The 18,714-nt window shown below is 34.2% G+C and overlaps 1 long non-coding RNA gene across 2 annotated transcripts in view; it reads left to right on the forward strand.

The window, feature by feature from the left end:
- LOC125093613 (uncharacterized) overlaps window positions 1-16,906 on the forward strand; it is a 73,764-nt gene extending 56,858 nt beyond the window's left edge. Inside the window, exon 3 of one of the 2 annotated variants that reach the window (XR_007125297.1) lies at window positions 16,418-16,906. This is a non-coding gene — a long non-coding RNA (uncharacterized LOC125093613). Of the gene's footprint in view, window positions 1-7,005; window positions 7,123-16,417 lie in introns of those variants that run through there. The other variant, XR_007125298.1, reaches the window with a different exon arrangement.
- The last annotated feature ends 1,808 nt before the right edge of the window (window positions 16,907-18,714 follow it).

Below are 18,714 nucleotides of genomic sequence, written 5' to 3' on the forward strand. Positions count from 1 at the left end.
AATTGACTCTGTTACTTTTTGCTCTAAGATTAGCAACTATCTCCCATGCTATAGTCTTCTATGATTACTTATGTTAATTAAGACAACACATAGCACATACTAGATACCATTCTTCTGTTGATTAATTCTTCAAGTCTTAAATAATTTCAATAATATTACTAGTTTTAGCAAAAGACTTATATAGAGATAAAACAAAATAAAACAAAAACCTAACTAGAGAAGAGCATCCTTAAGATCTCACTTTGGCATGTGGCTTACGTAAAAGAAATTTTAAAATAACTGTGCATGAAATATAAGCTCTTTGAAAAGAATCTTACTGAGTTTTCTCCAGCCTCTTTCAATTTTATAGTTAACGAAACATTATATTTTAATAGTCTTGTTCAAAATATTTTTTTTTTGCTGATGAATATCATACATGAAGTAAGCAATTATATTTTCCTTTGTTGCTTTGTAATGTTAAGCCACTTTTTGTATAGTTTATGGACAAATAAAGAAAAGCTGTATTTTCCTTTTTAAGAAAAAACATCTTTTAAAAGAAAAATGCTAGTGGTGCCCGGGTTACTCAGTCAGTTAAGCATCTGCCTTCAGCTCTGGTCATGATCCTGGATTTCCTGGATGGAGCCCCACTTTGGGCTCCCTGCTCAGCAGGGATTCTGCTTCTCCTCCTTCCTTCCCCCAACTTGTGCTCCTTCTCTCTTGTTCTGTCTCTCTCTCACACAAATAAATTAAATCTTTAAAGAAAGGCTCATCTGACAAATATCTAAAGCTAATAATAGCTTCAATCACCATTGGGTTGGATTAGTTACTGTGTTGGTTGGGAATGTAAAGAATTCTAAAACATTGTGTTAAATAAAGTGCAGTGTCTTCTCCACCATGTGGCGTCAGAATTGGACTTTTCTAGGAATAAAAATGCAAAACAACTAACATAATGGGTTTAAAATTAATAGCAAGCCATGCTGTCCATGGACATGAAATCTCTGGACATAAAACTTCTTAATGATTAAAATTTCTAGTCTAGAGTTATAATTATAAACAAGCTCTACTTCATGGTTTTTATGTCATTAAAATAATTATTGTTTAACCACTGCCCTCTTTCTAAAGTAGAAAATAAATGGTTTCAAGCAAAACTCATCATTCAATTTGTAGTTAATTGATATAATTAAGAGTATATTTTGTCATTTTATCTTCTAAACTGGTGATAATGTGAAAAATGTGTAGCTACTTTGCATTTTCTTTTTTAAAATATTTGTTATGCTAGTTAATAGACTAGAGAGAAAGCATTTACCCTAGTTTTCAAACTTCACAGAATTTTTTTTTTCAGTTTTTCGTATATTCTAGGTAAGATTTCATATACATTTTATTTTTTTCAATTGTGGTTTTCTTCAGACATTTATGGTAGATTTAGATCTGACTATTATTTCTCTCAATAAATAATGTTTGTTGAAGACATATACCTGCTGCTTGTTTTCTGCAACTCTCAACATATTAGTTTTGTAATTTTATGATTATTCTATATTCATGTGGCTCAACTTTTGAGGTTAATTTTAGGAATTAAACTAAAGCAGCGATTCTATAATGAATTGATTTTGCTCCCTAGGGTAAATTTAGCAATGTCTACAGACACTCTTGGTTGTTACAACTTGGGGAGGTAGGGGTGTTAATGACATCTAGGTGTAGAGGACAGGAATGACATTTTATAATGAATGGGACAGTTTCCCATAATAAAGAAGTAGCTATTTCAAAATGTCCGTAGTGCTGAGGTTGATAAGTCTGATCAAGAGTACTCACTCCATGCAGCCTCTACTCATAACAAAACTTGAAATTATATTTGAAACTATTCTTTCTGTATATTATTATACAAGCATCAACTTATGGTGACCTCATGAGTCATTTCTATATACTTTGGCCTCTTAATTTTCCTGAATGTTATATATACACAATTCCTGTATACCTTGGCTGAGATGGTGAGTTGAGGAATGAATATAAAAAATAAAATCTTACCTTTTTCTTTTCTTTTTTTTTTTTGGAATGGGTTTTTGCTTTTTGTAGATAGGTAATGCATAATTATACAGTCCACTACTGCTGTTTTTATTTGTATTTCTTCTTGTTTCTTTTTTTTTCTGTGTGATTATATTATGTTTAAGCGAGGATTATATTATGTTTAAGCGATATTTTTAAATTTTATAGAATAGATGCTTTACTTAAAAGCATAAGAAACGTCAAGTTGCTACTCATGTCTTTTCTTAAAATCCAATATACAAACTAGAATGCAGTTTCTTGCAGGAAAATTAAGGTTAGTCATAATTCAGATACAAAAAAAAAATTCAGTTTCTTTTCACTTTTTGAGTGAGCTGAAAAAAAAAACAGCAGAGAAAAGCTGAAAATTCGAAATCACACAAATATAAAATTAACAGGGCAAAAAATGTGCCTATTTTTGTCTCTTTCATTAAAAAGAGAAAGAACATGGGGGTGCCTGGGTGGCTCAGTGGGTTAAGCCGCTGCCTTCGGCTCAGGTCATGATCCCAGGTCCTGGGATCGAGCCCCACATCGGGCTTTCTGCTCAGCAGGGAGCCTGCTTCCTCCTCTCTCTCTGCCTGCTTCTCTGCCTACTTGTGATTTCTCTCTGTCAAATAAACAAATAAAATCTTTAAAAAAAAAAAGAGAGAAAGAACAGCCTACCATTCTATTCTGAAATAAATTTTCAGAAAACTCCTGAGCTGCAGATTCTGTTCTTCAGAGCCTTAATTTTCCTGCTTCTCCCTTTCACTCTCCTTCTGTGTTCTTACTCTCTCAAATAAATAAATAAAATCTTAAAAAGAAATTAAGAAAAAAAAAAAAGCAAAACTTAATTTTCTCCCGAACCAAACACTGTTCATTGTCATAGAAGTAAGGTCATAGTTATATCCCTTTAATCATGGAACCACATAAAGAGAAAATTCAGGGTACTATAACAACACAATACCAGTTTTGTTCCAATAACGTTAAGCCTCATTTTGAAAAAAATCATGTAGCTACATGGTCCTGTAATACGCTGCCTAAGCCCCAAGACCTGACTTCAAATCATGGATGTGAAAAAAATTATACATATGCCTTTGAATACCTTATGTGTGTCTGCCTATCTTACCTGCTTAAACGACCTCAAAAAGCACCTACCCATAAAGCCTCAGGAGCTGTCTCACAAGGACTAAGCTTTTAACCCAAATGAATCCAGGCTTCCTTACTTGAGATTTTGATATTGAGACATAGAAGAACCAAGTAATATGGTGTTAATATTTATGAATAAGGCAAGAATCTTACTATGCATATAGAGAGCTGAGAAGGCAGGCCCAAAGAAATAGGGCTACAGAAGGCACAAAGAGGCACACAGAAATAAGATGGGAAAAAGAATCCAGGGCTTCTGTGGCTATCTGAAGCCAGATAAATATATCTGCTTTATTTCCCATGAAATCCACTAAATCTTTATTAAAATGTTACTTCCAGAGTGTAAGCCAGATGATGCAATTATATGTTACTTTCTAACAAAAGGATTTTAATATAGTTTATAATATTGATAATCTTTAATGAATACTATTTATACCACACACACTTCTAATATCTTTGCATGATATCTTCATTTATTGTTTCCCAAACCTATGTGATTGGAAAGTTTTCCAATTTTATAGATGAGTTAACTACTTGTAGTAAACTCATCATTAAGGAAAACAAAGATACACCTCTGAAGACTGATATTTTACACAGAGTTAATTTTTTTTTTACATAGGCCAGAGAGAGATTAATGTTCATAATTGGAACATTCAAAAGTTATTCAAGAGGTTTGCATAAAGTGTAAAAAGTCATGAGAGTTTTATCAACAATTTTATAATATGCTGTAAATCGCCACTTTATAGTATGATTTATTTAAATTTGTCTGGGTCTAATTAAAGTGAAATCATATACACGCAGACTTACTTCTTCAGCTCCTCCTCTATACCCACACATCCATCTCCACCACTTAAATCATGCTCATTATTTATATAATGTATGAATAAATATTTATTACACATTATATTGTGTAGCTGCACCTTAGAAGACTCTAAGCCAAGGGTGGGTGATGGGTGATGGTCTGGTAAGGCCAAACAAATGACCTGGTGACTGAAACATAGGTTTGTTAGGGGAACTAACACACAAGAGTCCAGGAACAGCTTCCTGACAAAGTATCGTTGCTGGGATCTAATGCAGCAAGGTTTCATAGGATAACAACTAGCCCAGCAGCTACCTGTGGTCCTTCTTCCCCTTGTTCAGCTGACGTTCAGAGGAGAGCAAGGCATTCCATCTAGACATTCTCTGGTACCAAAGAGACACTGACCTTGAACACTGAGCAACATGTTTCTCTTCTGTTCAATGGGAACATAGAGGGAGGATGGGATCTCTACATTCTAACAATAGTAATTAACAGGGACATTCAGGATGTGCTTGTACAAACCGGCCATCTAGCACCTACCATACACATATATACTTACATATATAATGGGAGGCTTTGGAGGGATTTCAAATATAAAATGAAGGGACTTCCTCTTAAAGAAGTAGAATCCTAGGGGTGCCTGGATGGCTCAGTGGGTTAAGCCTCTGCCTTCGGCTCAGGTCATGATCCCAGGGTCCTGGGATTGAGCCCCGCATAGGCCTCTCTGCCTGGCAGGGAGCCTGCTTCCCTTCCTCTCTCTCTGCCTGCCTCTGCCTACTTGTGATTTCCTACTTGTGATCTCTGTCTGTCAAATAAATAAATAAAATCTTAAAAAAAAAAAAAGAAGTAGAATCTTTTTTTCCTCACCTGATTTTTTTTTTTTTACAAACGTTCTTTCATAATGAAAGCACAAGGGATAATTTTAAAGTATTTTCTGCTTCTCAAAAAAATGTAAAATAGTGCTTCATTAATGTTTCAGTTTACATTTGAAAGAGGAAAGAAAATTGTTTATGAAAATGGATTCAAATGGATGCTATTGCATATCTTCAATACAAGTTTTTAAAATAAATATTAACGCTCTAATAACCTAGTAGCTGAGGGTACACAAAAGATTCAGAATTCAGGCAGGCCACCAAATCCTCATCACATGCGTACTAAGCATCCACTCTGAGACAGGGCTGTGCCTGGCTAGAAGGTGTGGGGAAGAAAGGCAAAAACCTGGCCTTGGTAAGACATATAATCTCTTTTCTGGTCAAGAAATAGTTGAAGGAATAGATATTAGAAACCAAGTTGCAAAGACTGGCTACAACGTGTCAGTAGATGGAAGTGTGGGAGTAGAATCTAGGAATCAAATTTTAGGACCAGCCCCCGTGACTCACAATGCATGGCAGTGGAAACTCTGCAGGCAGAGCTGAATGGGAATAGCTGACCCAAATGATAAGTAGGTTATAAGACACACTGGCTTGTATTAAGCTGTCTAACTCAGGAATGATCATTTTGAGTCATAGATCTTTTTTCTTTTACTTGTTATTGATGGTTTTTTTAATGTGTCAATGAAAGGTTATTGTTCTTTTGTTGAACTTTAGCTAGTCCCATTTCTTTGTTCAAACACCATTCCAGATATTGCTCTAAAGTAATTTTTTTAGATGTAATTAGTGTTTCAGTCAGTAGACTTTGAGAAAATCGAATGAGTCTTCCCCGATTATGTGTGGGCTTCATCCAATCAGTGAAAGACCTTAAAAACAAAGTTTTCCCAAAGAAGAAAGAATTTTCCTCAAGATTGCAACGTAGTAACTCTGCCTGAGTTTCCAGACTTCTGCTCTGGAGAATTCACAAGATTTTAGTAGCATTAACAATTATCTACATTTCCATGGGGCGCCTGGGTGGCTCAGTGGGTTAAAGCCTCTGCCTTCATCTCAGGTCACGATCTCAGGGTCCTGGGATCAAGCTCCACATCAGGCTCTCTCTGCATGCTTCTCTGCCTACTTGTGATCTCTGTCTGTCAAATAGATAAATAAAATCTTAAAAAAAATTATCTACATTTCCATATATATATATATATATATATATATATATATAAAGAGAGAGACAGAGAGACAGAGAGAGTTCCATTTTTCATATAGTTACTATTTCTCCTGTGACTTCTGTTTCTCTGGAGAACCCTAACACAATTGAATACTCTGTTGTATCTGTACATTGCATCAGTGCCCAGTGTCCTTTTTCTGTTTCCTTCTGCCCTCCAGCAAGGTGAGATGTCATGATGCTGCATTTCTTTGTGCCTTTGCAATGGACCTTTCACTATTCTCCTCCTCCCCCGGGTCTTGATTAAGTTGATTCTCTTGCACGCGATTTTATGCCTATAAAACTGCATCCCCAGTTGCTTTTAAAATAGTTGTTTGATAACTTGCAGAAGCATTTTTTAAGAGTTGAGTGAACTAGTGTTGTATAGGTTTCTATTTCCATCCCCCCTGGCTACCCTCCAGCAACTGTTGCTATCTCTTTTATATCAAAATCTTTTGCAAGTCACAAGAGCTCAACTAAAGTTCCTTCAGCTCAACAATTAAAAAAAAAAAGATAAAACCATTTGGTCTAAAAAAAAAAAAAAAAAGCATTTAAGCTTACTAAAAAAGTTGAGGAGCACACCGGTACTACCCTTTGCTACTCTTAAAAGTCCTTGTGTTGTCAATGTGACAGTGTCATAAGATCGGCAGGACTGAGAGAGAAAATTGAGAATAGTCTTTAATCTGTACTATCTATATATATATTTTACAATGGAAATCCTGTTTCAGCATGTTCTTTTCTCAATAATCTTTTCCTACCGCTAAGATTTCAAAATAAATAGAAAAATGCCAAAAGCATTCACAAGTTGACACATATTGATAACCATGCAACATGTCTCCTGATGCTTGAGCAATATGCTAAACAATTTGCATAATAAGGGAATAAAAACTGGTTCCATGATATGGTTTATTTTCTCAAATCAAGATGGCTACTTCTGGATTAAAGTTTGTAATTCTAAAAGCATAATTTTACATGAGTAACCTAACTTTATTCTTTGTTGACAGGAAACAGAAAGAGAAAATGTACTGCTGGGTTGACAGTTGTCAGCGATTATGAAGCTTTTGTTCCAAGAAATAACTTTATGTTTACAGAGAAAAGAAAGTTGTATAACTAAAAGTTACTCCAAATTTTACCATTAATATTAATTCAAGAACTATAAAAATAAAGTTTATATTATTTTATCATAGACTTATTTCACAAAATTCCTTTTCTTTTCTCATTGTGCTACAATGTATCCAACAGATACATTGACCTCACCATTCAGTGATTATTACACTCTTATTTTTTTTCTTTTCCTAGAATGTCTTTAGCTCTCTCTTTAACTATATATCTATATCTATATCTAAGTCTATCTATCTATCTATATATATATACATACATATATATATTCAGTTAAAATTAGTTTTCTAATGCATAGGCATATTTCACACATCTACATAAAATATATTCTGTCATCTTTGGTGTTGGAATAGAATATACATCTATTATAAGATCTCCAATTTTAGATGAGGCTTCTGTTTAAAGCATCACCTTCCTTTGAACTATGAGCTCCTTGAAGGAAGGGGACAACTCTTCATTTATGTATGAAATAATATATGTACATCTTACTCACACCACACCAATACGTTGAGTCTTTTTAAAGGAAAACATATAGTTAAATATTAGTGATGAAAGTAATAAGAGAAACTACACCTCTTATCTTTTTATAGCTTAAATTTTTATGTATTTTCTTTCCCTTTTCTTTCTTTTTCTTCTGATAGTTTAACTGATATTTCTTATACAAACATGTATATTTAGTTCCCTCACAAAAATTCCAAAGTACTTCTTGTTATCTTGAGATATATTTTAAAGAGGGAATCAGGTATGTCTGGGTGGCTCTGTGGGTTAAAGCCTCTGCCTTCGGCTCAGGTCATGATCCCAGGGTCCTGGGATCTAGCCCCATGTCAGGCTCTCTGCTGAGCAGGGAGCCCTCTTCCCCCTCTATCTCTCTCTGCCTGCCTCTTTGCATACTTGTTATCTCTGTCTTTCAAATAAATAAATAAAATCTTTAAAAAATAAAAAAAAAATAAAGAGGGAATCAGCTCAGAATTTCATACAGTCTACAGAATAAGTGGTTAATCTGAGTTTACTACAGTATCACCTATGAAGCTTTAAAAAAATAATTTTTTTCCAGAGTGAACTCTTGGAAAGTTTAATTCACTTGAAATTCACATCAAAGAAATCTTCAAATGTCAAAAGAAACTACCCCTGTGGTAAGTAGTAATAAAAAATAATAACATTTTTAAAAAGAAGACAAAAACTGTGGTGAGATGCCATAGTGGGTCAGCTGGTAGCATTAAGCAATTCATTTACTTATACATGTATTGAATGTCTATTCTGCACCAAGCACTGGTCCAAGTTTTTGGGATATATCAGTAAACAAAATCATCCCTACTTTGAAGGAAGTTCTACCCTACCATTGGGAAATAGATAAATGATTAAAATAACAAAGATGATGATGTATAATGGTTAGAAAGTGAAAAGAAAGGGTGTAAAACAATCTTATCTTAATGAACATGGAGAAATGTATAGAATTGTTGAATCAGATCCTTCAAAAAGAAATAATAAAGAAGTTGGAAAAAAAAGAATTGTTGAATCATTATATTATACTTGAAACAATTATAAACACTGTATATTAATTATACTTGAATAAAAAATAAGACTACAATCAGAGGTGCTATTCTGGGAAGGGGATTTTGATGTAAATAGGATGCAATAGGTTGACATTACTGCTAATAATAGTTGAGTGAGGGCTTTTGTAGGTGTGGGTGTTCTTCAAGTGGACAGCTGGTATAAGTGAATTCCAAACACAGCAATATTTAAAGATTTTATTTATTTATTTGAGAGAGAGATCACAAGTAGGCAAAGAGGCAGGCATAGAGAGAGGAGGAAGCAGGCTCCCCACTGAGCAGAGAGCCTGATGCAGGGCTTTATCCCAGGACCCTGAGACCACGACCTGAGCTGAAGGCAGAGGCTTAACACACTGAGCCCCCCAGGTGCCCCTAAACACAGCAATATTTAACATAAAGCTGTAAATGAAGGATATGTCCAGTATAAAAGCCAGAATAGTGGTGTTGCTGGAGTGGGATGATTAGAGTGAATGTGGAAAGAGGTAAGAAAGGAGGTTGGAGTTACAGGGTGGGGAACAGATTACATTTGGCTTGTAGACCATGGTAGCAAGTTTGCTTTCACTCAGTGAAATGGGGAGCCCTTGTAGTTTTTTGATCACCATTTTACCATAACCTACCTTAAGAGTTTAAAGGATGACTTGGTTTTTGTGTTGAGAATTGAATGCATGTGGCAGGAATAGAAGCAGGACTTGTTAAGAAGCTATGACAAAAGACATGTAAGTGTTGACCATGGCTTAAATCAGCATGGTGGCCATGGAGAAATGCAATTACTTTAAACACAGAGTCAGAATGATTTCCCAATCTTTTAAACATGGGGCATGAGAGAAAAGAAAGCCAAGAATGATTTCAAGGACTCTGGCCTTGTAAATTGAATGAATACAACTCCTAACACCTGGAACCTATAAATGTCACCTTATGTGGGGAAAAGTTTTACAGATGCCATTAAATTAAAGATCTTGATGTGGGGAAATTATCCTGGATTTCCTGGATGGACCCTAAATGCAATTACAATTGCAATTAAAAAATTAAATTAAAAATTGCATTATAAATGCAATTAAAAAAAATTGTATTTTTAGAGGAAGGAGGCTGTGGTTCGGGAGGTGGGGGCAGATTTAATACACAAACACATGAGAAAGGATGTGAAGATGGACCAGAGAGAAATTTAAAGATGCTGACCTTGAAGACTGTGGTGATATAGCTACAAATCAAGGAAGGGTGGCAGTCACTAGAAGCTGGAAGAAACAAGAAAGAGATTCTCTTCAGGAGCCTCAAGAAACATATTCTATCCTAAAGCCTCTGCCAATACCTACTAATTTATTACAGCAAATATAGAAAAAAATAATACATATACTAACATCATATCCCAAATGGGCATTAAAAATTGCAAATCTCATAGGAGTATGTAAAGGTCCACATTATTCAAACTTAACATCATCATCGTTTGATGTCATCAACACATATTACTGTTTGACAATCTGACTGATGAAAAGCTCCAACTAACTTTGTTCTTATATATATTTTATCTAATTTATTTATTTTTAAACTTATATGAAAGAGAGAGAGACAAAGAGAGAAGCAGGGAGGGGGAGAGGGACAGAGAAACTCCAAGCAGACTCCATGCTGAGTGCAGAGCATGGCTTAGGGCCCCATCTCAAGATGTGGAAATCACAACTTGAGTAGAAATCAAGAGCCTGCCACCCAAATGACTGTGCCATCCAGGCACCACTAATAATGTATTTTAATTACTGCTTAGGTTGTACATTATTGATCATTTGTATTTTCTCTTACGACGAGCTTTTTAAATGTTTTCTCATTTGTACTTTATTATTGTTTACAAGATTCAAGTTCTTGCCTGCTATAGAATGCAAATATTTTCTCCAAAATAAGGTTGTATAACAGACTGAGGTTTTGCTTGGTAAATTTCTTTGTCTTTTCCTTCCTAGCTTTTGAATTTATTCTTTTATTTTAGATGGCCTGATTCCAAAATATAAACATAGCTTTCTATATTTACTTTTTACAATTACTGGTTTATTTATTTATTTATTTTAAGGTCAGGTTTGTTTAAATCTTATAAAGTTATTTTTTGAAGATTATATGAGCTACTGACATTTTTTTTTTTTTTACATCAGAAGAGTGTGTGTGTGTGTGTGTGTGTGTGTGTGGTGGGGGGGTTAAGGATGATTACTGGATAGTATCTTCTCTCTGTACTGATTTAAAATACTACCTTTATTGTATGATATTTAGACTTTCATTTTTTTCCATTGGTCTGTATACCTAACCTATGACCAAAATTATAGTATTTAATTTTATATACATGTATGATACAATTTTATATGTGGTAGGACAAGTACCCCTCCTGATTTTTTAAAAAATTGTATTTGAGTATAATTTGGCATTGTATTTTGATACTTTTCCATATAAATTTTACTCTTGAATATGTAGTTGCTCATAAAAATATTAGAATTTTGTAAGAAGCTCAAGAGGTATAGAGAAGGTCATTTTGGGAATATGACTGATAAAACACTTCATTTATATATTAGCTGGGTAAGGAAAAAAAACTATTATTTGTTTGTTATAGCCTAAATTAAAAGATTTAATATACATTTTAAATATAAATTCTAATAAAATTCTAAAAATAATTCTAATATATTCTAAATAAAATTTAAATTTTGATCAATTCTGCAAAAAGCAGGAAAATGCATTTTATCAGAAAATGTTTACATTTTATAAAAAAATAAGCATAGCGCTAATTTTTATCATGATTTTATAAGTTTCACTGACTTTATTATAAATTTTAATCACCAATCCCATTTTACATGCAACTACAAAAGGACAAAAATCCTGCCTATAAAACAATCTTTAGTCATATTGACACAATCTTATCATCTCATATTTTATTTTCTAAAAGAACTATTTTCACCTTGATTAGGTGCAGAGTTATCTTATGTAACTCATGCATATACCTTTAAAAAAAGCAATACAGGGGCGCATGTGTGGCTCAGTGGGTTAAGCCTCTGCCTTTGGCTTCGGTAGGTCGCGGTCGCGATCTCAGGATCCTAGGATCTAGCGCTGCATCAGGTTCTCTGCTCCGCAGGGAGCCTCGTTCCCCTTCTCTCTGGCTGCCTCTCTTGTGATCTCTATCTCTGCCAAATAAATAAATAAAATCTTTAAAATAAATAAATAAATAGCAAACTAAGTTTGTTAAGGTCTTCCTAAAACTTTCACTTTCAAAATATGGATTTCTGAATTTTTTTAGCTCATGGCTTTCATGTCCATATTTTTAAAGATTTTTTTTTAAATTTATTTATTTGACAGAGAGAGTCACAGCAAGGGAGGGAACACAAGCAGGGGGAGGCGAAGAGGGAGAAGCAGGCTTCCCCTGGAGCAGGAAGTCCTATTCGGGGCCTAATCCCAGGACCCTGGGATCATGACCTGAGCAGAAGGCAGTTGCTTAACAACTGAGCCACCCAGGTGCCCCTCATATCCATATTTTTAAACACAAAGTCATGCTGAATTCCATCAAGACCACCATGATATAGCTTTCTTTTTTTCTTTTTTTTTTTTTTTTTTAGAGAGAGAGCATATGTTCAGGGGAGGTGCAGAGGGAGAGAGAATCTTAATTAAGCAGGCTCCATGCTCACTTGGAGCTCCACAATTGGGGCTGATCTCACAACTCTGGGATCATGATCTGAGCCAAAATCAAGTTGGAGACTTAAATTACTGGCCACCCAGGTGCCCCCATGATACAACATTTCTGGAAAGAATCCATAAATGAGCTGAAACCACTGGCTCTGTGTCTGTCTGTAAGCTAGTTTTAACTTCATATGGGTCTCACCTTATTTTGACTACAATTTTAACATATTGCTAAATATATCTGATTCATCATTTCCCCACAACCAATGATTTCTATGCATTAAATGACAGCTCCACTATTATCTATATGATTTTTTTTTTTTTTTCAAAACTATTAGAGGGGACCTAGGTGACTCAGTCATTAAGCAGTTAAAGCTTGTCTGCCTTTGGCTCTGGTCATGATCTCAAGGTCCTGGAATGGAGTCCCACATTGGGCTCCCTGCTCAGTGGGAAGCCTGCTTCTCCATCCCCACTTCCTCTACTTGTGTTCCCCCTCTTACTATCTCTCTCTCTGTCAAATAAACAAAATCTTTTAAAAAATTAGAATTTAATTTGAATATTTGGATGCAGATGGTTTTGACATTAATATACCCACAGATACAACTTGACTGCTACCAGGCCAAATTAATCATATAAGGCCATAAATTATAAGATGTATCCCAATTTCAAATATATTAAAATATAAAAAAAAGTACATCCTAGGACTAGTGAAATGTAGGATTTATTTTTTGTGGTTGGAATGTATCCTAAACTCTAAGATATCACACTGACAATGGGCATTCCTCATAAACATTTCATAGAAAACATTACAGAGATTGAAATTATTTATAACCATTCAAGGTGATATCAAAGAGATTCAGGGATAGAAACAGTGAGATGGAAAAAAAAGGAATTCATGGTAGAAAAATTAAGTCATAAAAGGAGGCAGAAAAATTTAGCATTTTCTTGCTGCAGAAATTTGAATCAGTGACATATACAGAAAACTTAAGAATTCCCCGAACAGGGGAAATAAAACAAATCCATGAATTGGAAGGTGACTATTAGCAAGTTTTTTGGTTCTGCCTCTTTTCTTTGTGAAAATGAGCTGCTTCTTTTATACTGCAGACCTCCTTCATCAACACAGGGTGAAGGAAGAGGCCACTGATACTTTTGGGCCCCTTTCATTCATTTGCCAGATATTTGCTGATTCTGCTTTACACTTAAAACAAACTTTAAAAGTTTATCTGTGGCATGATGCTGAGGGATTTGAACAACAATCATTTTCCTAACTCGATCCGTTTATCCTGGTTCTACAATATATTAACCTTACTTTAGGAATAGCAAACACCGTGGTTCAATACCTTAAGAAATTTTGCATCGTATATTTCTCTCTTGGAGATTTAAAGAGTATGTTAAATACACAGAGAAATCCCACAGTGAAAAGGAAAACTGTTTAAGATTATTCAATTCTCAAACAAAAAGACATTTCTGCAAGGGAAGGCTGATTTCTTTGCACAACAATGAAGAAATTTCCCTTAATTCTGGTCTGGTTCTTGCTTCTCTAGCAAAAAGAGAGGATTCTTTTCTAATTTATGTTGTACTCAGAAAAAAAAAAAAAAAGAATAACTGAGATAGAATTCTCTAAGTGAAGGAGGGAAGTCAATTGTCTGGTTTGCTCTTATAAGTACCACTATCTTGTCTCAAATAGTTACAAACAAGTAATATCTATCTAAGAGGATATTACATAATAGTGGCTGGAAACTCATGACTTTGTAAAGAAAAATGACTTTGTTGAGAATAACTCAACTTACACAATTAAATAGAAGAACATAGAACAGTGTGATTTACTGCACGTATTCCAGGTCTCTGGCTCATGACTAAGAATCGACTCTTTTCTTTTAAAACACCATTTATATAGGCATAGCTTTTGGCTGATTTAATTGTTAGTAGTTATCTGCCCTTCTTACTCTTAGAAGTAAGAGTAAGTGTTTCTTGTGAAGGTACCAGGGGAGCCTCAGCCAACACAGTTCTCACCAATGGTACTAACGAAGATGTCCTGAATATTCCCCCAGTATGATTAAAGTTTAGATAGGATCCTACCTGAATTTAGGCCCTCACATCTTTTTAGTTAGAGCAGGTGCTTTGGAAATGGAATTATAAATTCTTTCCCCAATTTCTTTGAGAAATCTTTTAAGACCTCTTTCCAGTTTTACAAGCCAGGAATGTCTCTACCAAGGCTCTAAGATCCCATCCCTTAGAAATGTAAACCATGGGGTGCCTGGGTGGCTCAGTGGGTTAAGCCTCTGCCTGCAGCTTGGGTCATGGTCTCAGGGTCCTAGGATCGAGCCCTCCATCGGGCTCTCTGCTCTGTGAGTAGCCTGCTTCCCTGTCTCTCCCTGCCTGCCTGTCTGCCTGCTTGTACTCAATCTCTGTCAAATAAATAAATTCTTTACAAAAAAAAAAAAAAAAGTAACCCACAAGGGAGATAATACACCTATCTTTCAGTTTTTTGGGGCAAGGAGGAGCCTAACTTTGCACATTGCTCCAACTTGTGAAACAAACAACCTCCCATCACAATAACACAAGAAGATTTACTTTTTTTTTTTTTTTTTTTGGAGTGATGTCACCTAGCAAACAAGACGCATGAGTTCCCTTACTCAAGCACTTGGAGATCCTCCCAGTCTTCTTTGGCTGCACTGATTCAGACTGAGTTCTGATCTCATTGCAATAGCCACTTAATTGTGTCCAGTACAATTTTTGTTATAACAGGACTATCTTCAGCTTCTCCAAAATATTACAGTATTTTTATGCCAGAACTTCAATTAAAGTTTAGATAACTGCCTCCCAACTACCCAACTACTTCCTAACTCAGTCAACCTGGCCTTGAAGATGGTCTGCTTGGGCACAGTCAGCCTCAACACAGGATTTTTCCAGTTTCTGGCACTCATTTATTTAGCTGTAGGAGTTGGAATAAAGTGCTAGGGGAACTTAACAAGGAATAGATACCATGTGGTCTGTACTATTCTTTTTCTACTTTCCCTTGAAACTTCTCATCTCCATCTGAAAAAAAAAGATGTAAGTGGGGCAAGAAAGTGTATTGCCAGGATGAGTAGAATATCTCTACCTCAACTTTGTAAGCAAAAGTATTCTAATCATTTATTTCTGTAAGGTGAAGTAAATAGCCCATAAAGGGAGTTTTGGTTGCTGTTTAGAAATAATTATTATAGTTCCTTTGTCTGAACATTATGCCTTAGAAAAGCAGATGTTTTATACTTTAAAGTCAAATATGAAGATCAGAAAACATTCATTTTTGTTAAAACCATAAGCTGACTGGACTAAAATTGGGGTTTGACCTACAACTGCCTTTCCTTAAGCTAACTTCTTACTGCCTAAAGTTCAATTCAAATCCGGAACAAACACAAGGTTTCTTACAAACACAGCCTCTTACATTACCAATACATAAGACTCTGTTCTGTATAGCTTAATTTACAATCTTTATTCACAATATGATTTTTATTTTTATGACCCGTACTTAACTATATCGGTGATGCTTATGAATTATAAATGGACTTTTAAAAGTGTTTTGCCTGTTACCAAGCTGGCAAATAATAACAAAAGTTGGTTTGAAAGTAAAAGTGACACCAGTACTATCATCTACTGTGACATCGGCTTATTAATAAAACCACTTTTTAAAATGCCAAAATATATTTGAACTTGCTTTTGATTCCAGATGTTCTGACCTTTTCTTTAGAGCTATTTTCCCCTATATTTTGTGAACATTTATTCTAAAAGCTGAAGACTCTTTTGTACAATACTGTATACACTTGTAAATAAGTCTATTTCAAATAAACCTAATTTATCACAACAGAATACTTTAAATTATTTAGTATTTGTTTTAACTGGAAACTTGGAGTATACATATACTATATACAATGCATCTAACACACGCATACAACACTTATAAGCAACCTTTATGTATATGCATTTTTCCTGTATAACAGGTATATTTCCCATTTCTAATATGTCAAAATATTTCCATTAAAATAGAATTCAGTTCTTTAATTCACATTTTTATTATTCAACATCAATTCTGCATATCTGAACTATGATGTAAAGTTTTCTTTCTTTCTTACAGATGAGCTTCATTCAAAATGGACTTAACGGCTCTAGATCTTAATAGGATCCACATTCTATTGCTTTTACAGGTATGACAGTGATGGGTACTAAAGAAGTTACTGAAGAAGCAATATTACAATTTGAGTTTAAAATGAAAAACACATTTTAGTGTAATGTTATGGAAAACAACTGTATATTCAAGTACAAGGATATTTATCCAGCCTTAATTATTTTTCTCTTACTCTAATTTTGCCTTTTAGAATGGCTGAAATCAACTCTAAGAGCACCAGAAAAACAAAATACTCTCATATAATTCTGTGAAGAAGAAGAAGAAAAAAAAAAAAAAAAACAGAAAAGAGAGTTCCAGTCATGCTTAAACCCCATTAACTCTTTCATTTATTATTATTTTACTTTTGTCCCAGCCATACCTTTGTACATCACCGTGTTCTAAGCCTTGAGCTCTTATAGATTGTAAAAGCAATTTTTGCTATGACCTATCCCAATCCATAGTTTCAATAAAGCCAAGAAAGTTTTTAGCCAATAACCTTCAGGGTTGGTATAGATAAGAGTGGAATAAGAGGATTAATTATTTGTTCTTTCCAACTGGAGGAAGTCCTAGGTTAAGCAGTAAGTATAATTTTTGCTCTGTTCTCTTTTTGATTATGTATTTGTGCCACGTATAAGACACAGTCCAGTGTTTAATCTAAGCACTAAGGAGAATGGGAAAGTCATGAGTAGAATTATCTTTGCCTCATGGATTTCTCCTATAGAATTGTGTATCCTTTTGGAAATCACTTCTACTCACCTAACACTATTAAATTCAACTCCACATCCCCATTAAGCATGGTATAGGCAGTATCCTCCCAACATTCTGTACCTCTCCATTTTATAGTTAAGAAAACTAAAGTCAAGGAAGGAAATCTCAGAATTTTTGACTCTTTAAAAAAACAAAGAAAAAAAGAAAAAAAAAACAAAAACAGGATTTACAACTTTGCCTAGAAGAGCTCTCTGTGTGTCAGTATACACTCACTGAAGGGATACTACACATGAGGAAATGGGATTTTTAACTCAGGAACATTGGAATTTATTGATTTGTCTTAGTTAAATGATAAAATAGTACCAGAATTTCTAATTTCAAAATTCTATAGAGAAGACCAACATTCTTACTTTTATGTATTTATTTTAGAAGTTAAGTGTAATACTACCATAATGTGATTTTTTAATGGTAATTATGATGCAAATAATGTAAAACTTATGCCGACCCCAGAAATATTAACCAATTAATGGCCTTCCCAAATGCATAGAATGAGACCAATATAAACTTAAGAATGTTGGTATGTTCTGTGTACAGAATTAGATTATATAAAATAATATAATTATTAACACTTTCAGGCTCCTCGAAGCCCAGAACTATAACCTAGGATCACAGATACTGTGATTTTATTTTATTTTTATTTTATTTATTTGATTTTTTTTATTTTTTTGATTTTTATTTTATTTATTTGATTATTTTATTTTATTTTATTTATTTTGCATTTTATTTATTTTATTTGCATTTTATTTATTTGATTATTTATTTATTTATTTAAGATTTTATTTATTTATTTATTTGACAGAGATAGCACAAGTTGGGAGAACAGCAGGCAGAGGGAGAGGGTGAAGCAGGCTCCCTGCTGAGCAGGGGACCTGATGCAGTGCTTGATCCCAGGATCCTGAGATCATGACTGGAGCTGAAGACAGAGGATTAACCCACTGACCCACCCAGGTGCCCCAAGTCCATGTATTTTAGACCTTAAGCAAGTTCTTAGGACTCACTCAAGGATGGTTATTCTCTTCTTCACAAAATTGTAACAATTTTATTAGTTTTTTTCCAATTAAAAGCAAATTATACATGGAAAAAGAATAAAGCTTGAAAAATTGTTAGATTGGCATTACCAAACAGTACTAACATAAAATATGAGTAGACAACCATGGGGCAAACTTTTCAAAGAACACAGTGCTCCAATAATCTCAGAGCATTTAATCTAATTTCAAGTAAGTTTATATACTTTAATATCTTAATGTAAAGATCTATACCATCACATTTTAAAATAAAGGCATAATGTTGGATTTATATAGTGGAATTAATTTTAATAGGTCCCTATGTTTAAGATGATTAACAATATGAAATATATTTTCATCAAGGCTCTGATTTTTTAAGGATCTCTTAAATTAAAATTGTTGATCCCTTAAGAAAGCTGAATTCATTAAAAGGGAGCTTATGAAGAAGAACAAATGGATTGATTTTTGTCAATTAGACATTTTCGAGTAAGGAAA

The sequence above is a fragment of the Lutra lutra genome, chromosome 2, assembly GCF_902655055.1.
Source record: "Lutra lutra chromosome 2, mLutLut1.2, whole genome shotgun sequence".
Taxonomy (NCBI): domain Eukaryota; kingdom Metazoa; phylum Chordata; class Mammalia; order Carnivora; family Mustelidae; genus Lutra; species Lutra lutra.